At 41.0% G+C, this 11,139-nt stretch overlaps 1 long non-coding RNA gene across 2 annotated transcripts in view; it reads right to left on the reverse strand.

Annotated features, from left to right (window-relative positions):
- Positions 1-10,927, reverse strand: part of LOC103165379 — a 36,973-nt gene extending 26,046 nt beyond the window's left edge. The window contains exons 1-2 of one of the 2 annotated variants that reach the window (XR_484536.3): positions 10,719-10,927; positions 4,808-4,872 (exon numbers count right to left, since the gene is read on the reverse strand). This is a non-coding gene — a long non-coding RNA (uncharacterized LOC103165379). Of the gene's footprint in view, positions 1-4,807; positions 5,341-10,718 lie in introns of those variants that run through there. The other variant, XR_005660722.1, reaches the window with a different exon arrangement.
- Positions 10,928-11,139: the final 212 nt, after the last annotated feature.

The raw sequence follows: 11,139 nt of genomic DNA on the forward strand, positions 1-11,139 counted from the left end.
TAAAAGCACTGCCCAATTCTTACCCTGTAGGGCTGATCACTGGTCCAGCAGAAAACAGGGCAGGCTTCCCATTATGTTTCCTTCCAGAGGACCACTCAGGAGAACAGAAGTTGCTATGCTTTGCCTGTGCTCTCCAAAAAAGTACTTCAAAGTTTCAAGTTTGAAGCGGGAGTAGGTTGGAATGGAGTGACAAAGCCTCTTTTTTTTTTTTTGGTATATAAGTGCTTACTATGTGCCAGGCATTGTTCTAAGCACTGAAGTAGATACAAAGTAATCAGGTTGGACACTTTCCATGTTCCACTTGGGGCTCCCAGTTTTAATCCCCATTTTTACAGAGGTAACTGAGGCCCAGAGAAGTGAAGTGACTTAACTAAGGTCATAGAGCAGGTAACTGGCAGAACTAGGATTAGAATGCAGCTCCTCTGATTCTCAGACCTGTGCTCTTTGCCAACAGGCAATGCTTATCTCCCTTACCATCTCTTCTGAAACTGCAGTGGTATATCATCTGCTCTTCTGCATCCTTAAAACCTTTCTCCTCCCCTCTTTTTTCTAGTTCAGCTGTCCTACACACAAATGCTCAACCAATCCAGGTGGCTGCTTATCCATTTTGCAGGAGAGCTACCTAAGCCAAACTCTGACAAGAACACTTGCAGAGCAGATAAGCTAGATAAATGATAGAGTCTCCCTTCAAGATGGACAGATAAGCCTGAGAAAAGAGATTGAGAACTTGTACATTAGAATGGATTAGAGTGCTAATGCTTTTTTAAAGAGCAATTCATACTTTGTCACTACCAGTTTTGTTCTTGCTAAAGCAAGGAGCTGGTCAAGTAGATCTTCCCTGACTAAGCCCTCATTTCCTCTTCTCCCACACCATTGTGCATCGCTCTTGCACTTGGATTTCCACCCTTTATTCACTCCGCCTCCAGCCCCACAGAAAGTCATAATGAACTTCACTAAATTCCCCTATAGGTACAGTGCCTGGAGATCAGAAACATAGTAGTAATAGCATATATTAAGCACTTGCTATGTACCAATCACTGTGCTAAGCATTAATACAATCTACTCTATCCTGTCCCATGAGAAGCTCATAGTCTAAGAGGGAGGGAGAATGGATATTTTATCCCCATTATATAGATGAGGGAACTGAGGCCCAGAGAAGTTAAGTGATTTACCCCAGGTTACACAGCAGACAAATGGCAGAACCACGTTTAGAATTCAGGCCTGACTTTCAACCTCATGTTCTTGCCATTTGGCCAACCAACCCCATAATTTTCCCGTTCAAGAATTTCCAGCTAACTCAAGGCCTCCATGGGTACAATGAATCACATTCCCTCGGTCTAAGGAAGGCCTTGCTGCTGCTAATAAAAAACTCACTTCTTGGGCAGCAGTGCACTACACCGTTACCTAGTTCAAATATGATTCCTTGAGCTAGACTGATAAGTTACTGGAGGATAGTGGAGCAGAAACAGCCATGCAGATAGCAGAATTGCCACCTTTATGGTCCATCGGTTATACTTCCATTATACCTTCAAGTGGATCTAATACAAGAACAAAATGTTATGCTGAGAACAGAGAAATGCATTCTACTCCTCCTGTAAATCCTTGGACATGCCCTCTGCAGCCATACCACCCCTGGATTATCATCTTCATCATCATTTCCTGAGCACTGTGCTAAGGGAATTTAAAAAGACTGCGGTCTAGTGGGAAGAGTACAGACCTAGGAGTCAGAGGACCTGGGTTCTAATTTCAGCTCCGTCACTTGTCTGCTTTGGACCTTGAGCAAGTCACTTCATTTCCCTCTATCTCCCTTTCCTCATCTTTAAAGTTTCCCCTTCCTTTGCGATGGTGAACCCCCTATGCGACAGAGGCTTGAATTTTGTATTTATTCCAATGCTTGGCACACCGTAAGTGCCTAACAAATCTACTGCTAAGTAAAAGATCAGATCTCTTCCCTTTTACTGACCAAGCAGACAACTTGCAGACAGACAATAAGTTGCGGGGGCAAGTTGGAACCAACAACAGGAATAGGGAGAGAAAATTGATAGAAAGCCAAGAAGGACACTTCTGCACAACCCAGACAGGAATTACTCAGGGAAGTTACCCCTTCTGCTTGGCTGGAGAGCATCTTTGAACATAACTGTACCTCTGTGAAATTTGGGCCATGGAGGACTCCCAGACTGAGCCCAGCCTGAGGCAAAACATGAAGAATGCACCCCCTCATTCCCCAGCATTCTCCAGGTTTTACTCCCAAGCCTTCAGTGCCCCTGCTCTGGCCTACAGATTTGCTTCAGGTGTGGAGAGATGTGGGGGCAGGGAGCTGGGTCAACAGCCAGAGAACTGCAAGGTAGAAAATGTAGCTAGAGGCTACAGCCACCTGAAGCTCAAAGGAATCGCAGGCTTCATGTCCTGAGAATCTGCTCAGGGCGAAAGGGGAGGCTCTTTCTTCCTTGGACTAGAGGACACAGGGTAGCATCCACTCATCCCCCAGCCTGAAGGGGAAAATTAATCTGGATCACTTTATTTCTTTTCAGGCAACAAGCTCTTAACAGCTCAACAAAAGTCGAAAAGTCCAACTTCCTCTCACCAAATAGAACAATATTCCTGTTATTCAAACCCAAAGAATGCATGTCCGACACTTGTTTAGTTATCACGAGCTTGAGATACACCCCATTCTTACGTCTGTCAGGAAGATGGACGGGGTGGGGCTCAACTGAAGAATTTTCTGTTGCTTAATATTTTATTAATGTAAAAAAGTATTCTAACTGCTGCCATCTACAGAATTATGGACTGATTACTAGTTCAAATGACAGAATCCTACAGCGAAACCCATAATTTTATATTATGTTTTGCAAGGGATGATAGCAGTTCTTCACTTGTAATAGGATTTCTAGCCTAGAATCTTGTTAACAATTGTAACCTGAAAGGTTGTGCTTTTTGCCTACTAGTCTTGTTGTCTAGGATGGAAAATAGAAGACATTCAAGGATTTAGAGATAATTTTTCCTCTATAAAGGGAGATGTCACTGCAACAAGTTTGCAAAAAATGTGGCTCAAAAAACAAGATTTATGCAACTTCAAAGTCTTGGGGCTTTACCCCCTACATATGGATGGCAAAGGGAAGGACACAGACTTTTCAAGCTTTAATGTTTTGTTTTTTTAAAAATAGGAAACATGACCTAAACCGCGATACCTAAGTGGCTATTTACAGTTGCTGCTTTTGCAGCAAGTAGCTGCAGAGTTGTATGTCACCAGCCAACAATTTATTCCAATTATAACAGAAATACTCCTAATAGACAGTTCTTGGTGGATAAAAACAGATTTCTGAAAAAAGAAACATTAAATTTGCAGCATTTTTTTCCACTTGTAATAGGCAGAAATTGTTCTAACGATTGACACTTTCTGACTTAAGGTCTTTATAGACATTTCTAGAGATCTTGGGTCGAAAGGAAGGCCCAAGGGGGAGTGGGAGAAATGCTCAATGTAGAAGTGACAATAATTAGAGTACAGAGACATAGGTGACAAAACCAAATGTTAATATTTTCTACAGACTTTAAGCTTTGTAAAAAAAGAAAATTAAGACAACTATTCGGAGAAAATGATTTCTAATTTTAATTGCCATACAACTGTTTCGCTCTCTGACCAGAACGGCTCAAATTTTCTCATTACATTGGCAGGCGACCTTCTTTAAGTTGAAAAGCAAACAAGTCTCAGGAGACTCCCCACCACCAAAAAAGTTCCTCTGACTACAAACGCATTCAAGTTTCAAATTAGCAAAAGTTGGCATTTGTACATTCATATGGCTTACATCTTGTTTACTCAGGTTTTAAAGTGCTTCAGCCTCTTCCAGGCTAAAGCAAAGGAAAAGTTTAGCACAAATGTGTGGAACTTAAACCGTGAATTGTTAAGGAAGGGAGGAATGCTGCAGTATTCTTACTTCCTTGAATAAATTATGGGTATGCTACAAATGTATTGATCAAAGAAAGAAAATGATGTGAGGGACCATATTTAATAGCATCAACTAATACATCCTAAAGAGAAACAAAAACGTGGTAAGCTTAGTCCTGGTCGCATCAATCTCCAGCTAAACAGACAGACGTTTCAAGAACAGCTGGGCACAACTCTGGAAGAAGTTTGAAATTTAATATTTTTCAGTGCCACAACTGGAGTCCGTGTAAAAGTTTCCCCCAAATAAACTTCACTCTGTTTCCATTGCAATTTCTTTTTTGATGTATATATATATACATATATACCTATAGATTGAATGGATTACAGTAACCTGAGTCAACACCAGATGAGGTCCGATTCTCTATCTCGACTCTGGAAATAGAACTAGATACGATGTGTTAAAAAAAAAAAAAAAAGTTTCCCCATCTTCACTGCACTTCCTGTCTGAGGATGAGCAGAACAGTCCAGCTCTTTTTACATTACGAACCTATAAAAAGCCACAACACCATGGTCAGAGGCAACTTTTGAAAAACTCAAACAGCCTGACACGACACGGAAACTCAACCAAAAACAATCAACTCCTCATTGTCATAGTGCGACAATCTTAGCCCTGTTTCAACTGGGCGAGTAGTCACTTTCCAGAGAGCAGGCATCATCAGGATAGACATGAATGCTGTTATTACCCATTATAAGTAAGAAGCGAAGGTCACATATCAGGCAATTACACCTTTTCATTACATGCTAACCCCTCCCGGCAGGGAAGCCACACTTATGACTGCATTCGACAGACAAAGCTTTCAGCTTTTTTTTAAACAAAAAAAAAAAGGAAAGAAAAGATGGGGAAAAAAATTAAATTCATCTTACCAGCACGTTACAGCACCAACTTGCTTGCAGGAACGTTGCCTTTACAGGTTTCTCTTTTAATTATCCTGGAAGCAGGGAGACAAAAAAAAAGGAGAAGAAGAAGAAGACGACGAAGAAGAAAAAAGAAGAAAAAGAAGAAGAAAGAAAAGAAGAAGAAGAAGAAGGAAAAGAAAAAGCCGGATTGTTAAATTAGCGTGCTGGAATCTTTTCAGTTTGTCGCAGAGTAGAAAAATTTTTTTTTAAAGGCTCAGTAATTTAAATTTGCTGTCAATTCAAGCTGCATCGTTGTGTCCCGCCCCTCCTTCCTGCTGGGTTCTACTACCTGCAGGGCTAGAACTGACAGCTAGTGTGCAAACAAAAAAAAGGCAGAAAGCATGCTGGGACCATGCTGTCTGCTGTCTGGGTCTCGCTAGCCCTGACAACCGAAAATCATTAGGGGAAAGGATTTATTTTTCTTTGACGAGTCGTTTTCATGAAATTTAATTTGATTTTAATTGATATGACACAGCCCATGACAGGAAGCTGCTTTTCTGGCTGGGGTTGTTTCTTTCATTTCTTTTTCTAGGACTGTGTGAAAATGTTAGTGTTTATTGAGGTGAACAAGATCTTAGGCAGTTTTTCCTCCCTTGGTGATCTCTTTCCTTTATAGAGTAAGTAATGAGACTTACCCTGGAAAGTGGGGAGACCCTCACTTAAGGCTAATTAGGGTTATTCAAGGTGGCTGCAGTCCCTGGCCATTTTTATCTGGTCCAATGGGGAATCGTGGGAGGTGGAAGAGGGGGGTGGGGGGAGAAGAGTGGAGGGAGGGATGACAAGAGCACTTTGGTAAAGTAATGCAGAGCAGAACAGCTAGCAGACAGGGCTTGATAAGAGCAAAGACCCTCTGAGGTGTGAAAGGCTTAATTAAAAGCTCACCCTTCCTCAATTTTTGTAATATTTATGGACGCTTGAAATGGAGCAAGAAATCACCCAGAAGAGAAAAACCCAGGCTAGGTTTATCAATTTCTCTGGTTTCTGCCTGGGTATTATTATATAATGTTATCATGTAAGATTGTAGTGGTAAAATAATCATCAATGGTATATATTGAACACTCTGCAGAGCACTGTATCAAATACTTGGGAGAATACAATAAAACAGAGTTGGTAGATACATTCAGTGTCCACAGGGAGTTTATTTGAACCATGTCTCTGAGTTGGGCAGGAGTCACTCTGCAAAATCTAACAGTTAACTTTCAATTTCTATCATAAACATCTTATGAAATTTGGAAAATAATGGAGATTAGCTGTTTTATATTTCCTCTTGAGGTTCCGAGTGACCACATAGATGCATGCATCCTGAGTAAACATTTGTTTGTTCTTTATGACGTCAAACAATTTCATACAGACTCCCTGGTCCTTGGCATTTTTACCTTAAGCACAATTTCAGAAATGTTACCTCCATGATTGGCAGTTATATCAGGACCAAACGGCATGACTCAGTGAAGACAGCACAGATCAGGGAGTCAGAAGGACCTGGGTTCTAATCCCAACTCTGTAACTTGTCTGCTGTGTGACCTTGGGCAAATCACTTCTCTGTGCCTCAGTTATCTCATCTGTAAAATGGGGATTAAGACTGGGAGCCCAATGTGGGACAGGAACTGTACCCAACTTGATTAGTTTGTATCTACCCCAAAACTTAGTACAGTGCCTGGCACATAGTGAGCACTTAAATACCATTAAAAAAAAGTAGACAATGGCATTTCCTATATCAGTTCTTTAATAAGAAGGCACAATATTTATACTTCCTTAATGCTGGCTGACAAAAACCACGGAGATATTACTCTTTTCCAGTGGCTAAACCAAGATAAATGGTGTAACTATACCTTTGATGACTTGATATGTTTTTGCATTTCTTTTCTTCCCTGTCTTCACCGGACCCTTGAAATTCAGTTAATTCAAGTATTTTTGCGTAACTTAAAAGAAGCACTGGGTCAAATAACAGAGTATGGGCTATTTTAAATGTACTTGGCATAAAAAAATCCCCACAGATTTTCATCAAGAAATAACTGAGTCAATGTGCCTTCATTAGGAATGAAAAATGTGAGAAAAAAAGTCAAATGAAAGCCAGATTAAGCTAATACATTCAAATCAGAATCCAGCGACCCTAATCGCTACGGAGCAAACATCACAAAAACCAAAGCAGCAAAGAGATGATGGCAGTCAAGGTTTATATTTTTTTCCTTTAGTCTTCACCCTTTCAAGGGTTTCTATCACTCTCAAGAGTCTTTCTGATTTTTCTATTTTCAACTCTGTTGACTGTCAGAGAGCAACAGAAATGAGTTAGGTCGAGTACTAAAGAAACCATGTTAACTTCCCAGGTAGTTAGGCAATCAGCTTTAATGAACCAGTGGTAAATTACACCGAGGTGTTAATTACTATACTTTGCCACAGCATTAAATGCAATAAAACCCACCCATGCCATGTTGTACAAAGGACTGGGCAATGACTTAGAAAAAAGCCTTAACTGAAGCAAGGTTTTCTTTCCTGAAATATTTTGTAAATGCAAGTAGAGAGACATTTTAAGCCAGGCACTCCTAATAACTCTGGGGCTGGGGAGAAAAATCTGTGTTATTAGTTGTTGCTATTCTTTGTAAATGAAACATTCACAGTGAACTAGAACCTATGTAAATCAAACTGGAAACCATCCCCTCAAATGGGCCAGCTTCAAAATGTAGGAATCTGAATACATTCCAGTTTGGCTAAATGAAATTGAGTTTTTTCAAAAATACCCATGAACAGGTTGATCAGGAAGATGCAGATGGCACAGTTCTGTTGCCCAAACAATGCCAAGTTGCAGAGACCTAGCATCTGCCTTAAGTGCAAATGAGGCTTATCAATCAAGGGCATCTGAGGGCACAGCACTGTACTAAATATTTGGGAGAGGACATCACAACAGAGTTGGTAGACCCATTCCCTCCCTACAAGCAACATTCAGCCTCTACTCAGCTTAGGATCCCAAGCCCAGTTGAAAGGCCATCAATCCACGGAATTGAGTGCTTACCAGGTGCTCAACTAAGTGTTTGGGATTGTACAATACACTATAGTTCGTAGATACAATCCCTGCCCGCAAGGACCTTACAAACCATGGGAACAGAAAAAACTAGACATTTCATTATATTGCCAACTCTGCCATTAGACTTCTTTAGGCAAGGACAGTGTCTTTTGCTTCTAGAGTATAATAATAATAATAATGTTGGTATTTGTTAAGTGCTTACTATGTTCAGAGCACTGTTCTAAGCACTGGGGTAGATACAGGGTAATCAGGTTGTCCCACGAGGGTCACAATCTTCATCCCCATTTTACAAATGAGGTAACTGAGGCACAGACAAGTTAAGTGACTTGCCCAGTCACACAGCTGACAAGTGGCAGAGCTGGGATTCGAACCCATGACCTCTGACTCCCAAGCCCGGCCTCTTTTCTCTGAGCCAAGCTGCTTCTCAGTAGAGTATGCTCCCACAGGCTTAGTACACACAGTAGATACTCAAATACCACTGATTGATCGATACGACTAATCCGGAGAATGCTTCTGAAGCTCTTATAACCAATCCAGACTCGATCATGCACTGTCGAATCCCAAACAGTTTCCAGACTGCTACATTTGGCCAAGTGCCCTTCTGCAGGCTGACTTGAGCTCTGTGAGGCAGCCTACTAATTGATTGCCATAAACCTGTTCACTCACACGAGGGTGTAAGTAGCAAATGACCTATTACCCCAAGCGGCCCCTTGGTAAATGTCAAAGGCTCTCCCAAGCAGCCCAAAATAGAGGTCAAAAGCTCTCCAAGCTCTATTACAAACCTTCCCCATATCATTTTTGTGATGCCAGATTGGAAAGAGCATGACAGTGGATAGCGTATGGTCCTAGGAGTCAGAAAGTCATGGTTCTAATCCTAGATCTGTCACTTGTCTGCTGTCGAACTTGGACAAGTCACTTCTCTGTGCTTCAGTTACCTCATCTGTAAAATGGGCATTGAGACTGAGCACCCCATGTGAGACAGTGACTGTGTCCACCTCAATTTTCTTGTATCTACCCCAGCACTTAGCACAGTGCCTGGCACAAGGTAAGTGCTTAACAAGTACCATAATTATTATTAATAAAGATGACTTCTTTGATCACCGTCAAACATTAATACTTTCCTCTAGGGTTCGGTGAAAGATGTGGGGTGGTACCAGGGAATCTACTAGAGGAGAAAAACTAGCAATTAAGGGTGACCTTTAAATGGAAATTGAAAGAAGCATGGAGAAATCAGTCTGTGCAGCATTTATTGTCAATTGCATGCTCATTTAACACTTTGTACACTTGCTAATAGGCAGTTGTTACAATAAGTAAATACAACCACCTAATTCAGCTTTGTGTATTTCTGCTCAGCTTAGAGGTTTACCACATTGCCACATGGTAAATCATGCGTGAAACAGAAGGCACACAAAGACAGACAATTTAGACCCTCCTCTCCTTTGGAACTGTAATGGGAGAGTTTTGTTGTATAATCTTTGGGTTTGCCAAGGGCCCTGCAAATATAGCAGAGGTGTTTCCATCAGTATAATATTATTTGGCCCATAGGCTGGGAATCTGATGACATCTGGCCCATCCTGCGATTTTATACATGGAAACGCCTCTCCAAACCACAGAACATTCCAATTTGAGACCACATTTTGACAATGCCCTCGTGTTAAGGAACTCATATCCACCAGATAATTGATTCCTTTCTCTTGCTTGTTGTTTGGGTAGATAGAGCTAGAGTTTCATTCCCCTGAGTCCTGGGGAAAAAAAGTTTAGTTATCCCTAGGGACTTAGCTATTGTAAAAAGTAAAATGGTTAACTACTGCCAAACCCGAACAAACAGCCTTCTCTCCTGTTTTCCTATGTACCAGGGGAAAAAAAAGGGTGATCATAATTTTGATAATTCCCTTTCCTGAGAATTTCTTTTCTCATTTGTGCCGTGCCTCTCTCCTCCTCACCTCCCACTTTTGTAAGAGAAATCCACCCCCTGCTGATTGAGTGATTTGATAACTGACAGTTACACCTCTTTAGTACTGCTTTGGTGTCTTGCCTGTGGTTGAATACATTTTTCATACATATGTGGCCATCCCTCAGGAATATCTTGCTGCCTCTCTACAGTCCAAAGACTCTAGCATAAAAACTTCTGCTGGATTTGTTACTTTGATAAATTAATCTACCTTTCCAAATTAGGGTTTTGCCTGTTAATGCCTTAAGGTATACCACACTTTCACTCAGCAAAATGTTCAATGGACAGATGAGACAGAATGCAAAACCACTCCTTCTCCTTGGAACAGGGAGAGGAAAATCCTTACTGTCCTAGGAGCAGTATTTGTTTAAAAGGTTCTTTCAGACTTCTAAAACAAGGGCCCTGGGCCAAGGAATTAAGTGCATGCAAAACAAAAATGAGCTAGGGTAAAACAGACATTTCCTTTAGACTGTAAATTCACTGTGGGCAGGGAATGTGTCTGCCACCTGTTTTATTGTGCTCTCCCAGCATTTAGTACAGTACACTGCACATATTTATTGAGTGCTATGTGCAGAGCACTGTACAAAACACTTGGGAGAGTACAATACACCAGAATTAGTGGACATGTTGTCTGACCCTAATAAACTTACAGTCTAGCGGGGATAGCAACTGAACACCACTGATCAATTTTCAGAGTGCTTCAGTACTCTGATTTGCTTGTATCTACCCCAGTACTTAATAGAGTACCGGGCACATAGTAAGCACTTAAATACCATTATTATTATTATCACTCATCTTTTCTAGAAGACAGCCACATTTGCTTGTATCTACCCCAGAGCTTAATACAGTGCTTGGCACAAAGTAAGCACTTAACAAGCACCATAATTGTTACTCTTATTATTACTCACCTTTTTTTAGAAAGCTCTTCAAGCAAACCCTCTGGGAGCCAAGAAAGGTTTCTCTTCTATTTCTATGCAAAAGAAGCACCACCTTTTTGGATATTTAAACCCCGGATTCTTGGTAAGAGCTTAAGTTGCCACTCTGACACTAAGAACTGGGAGATATCCTCTCACAAGCCAACTCATCTCTCTCTCCCATAACCCTAGAACAACCCAGGCCCCAGTGATTGAGTTAATTGACTACAACAAGCACATATGTGTCACTCACTGATTATATACTCAGATACAGCTGGCTACTGCTCTAGAGCATGAGGATGGAAAGGATAAATCTCAAGTCCTTTGTTCAGTTTAGAAGAGCACTAAACAGAAAGTTAGAACATGTGAGGCAAGCATAAGATTAAAAGGATTTTAATAGTAACATTCTGGTGTG

Source organism: Ornithorhynchus anatinus, chromosome 13, assembly GCF_004115215.2.
Source record: "Ornithorhynchus anatinus isolate Pmale09 chromosome 13, mOrnAna1.pri.v4, whole genome shotgun sequence".
In the NCBI taxonomy this organism is placed as follows: domain Eukaryota; kingdom Metazoa; phylum Chordata; class Mammalia; order Monotremata; family Ornithorhynchidae; genus Ornithorhynchus; species Ornithorhynchus anatinus.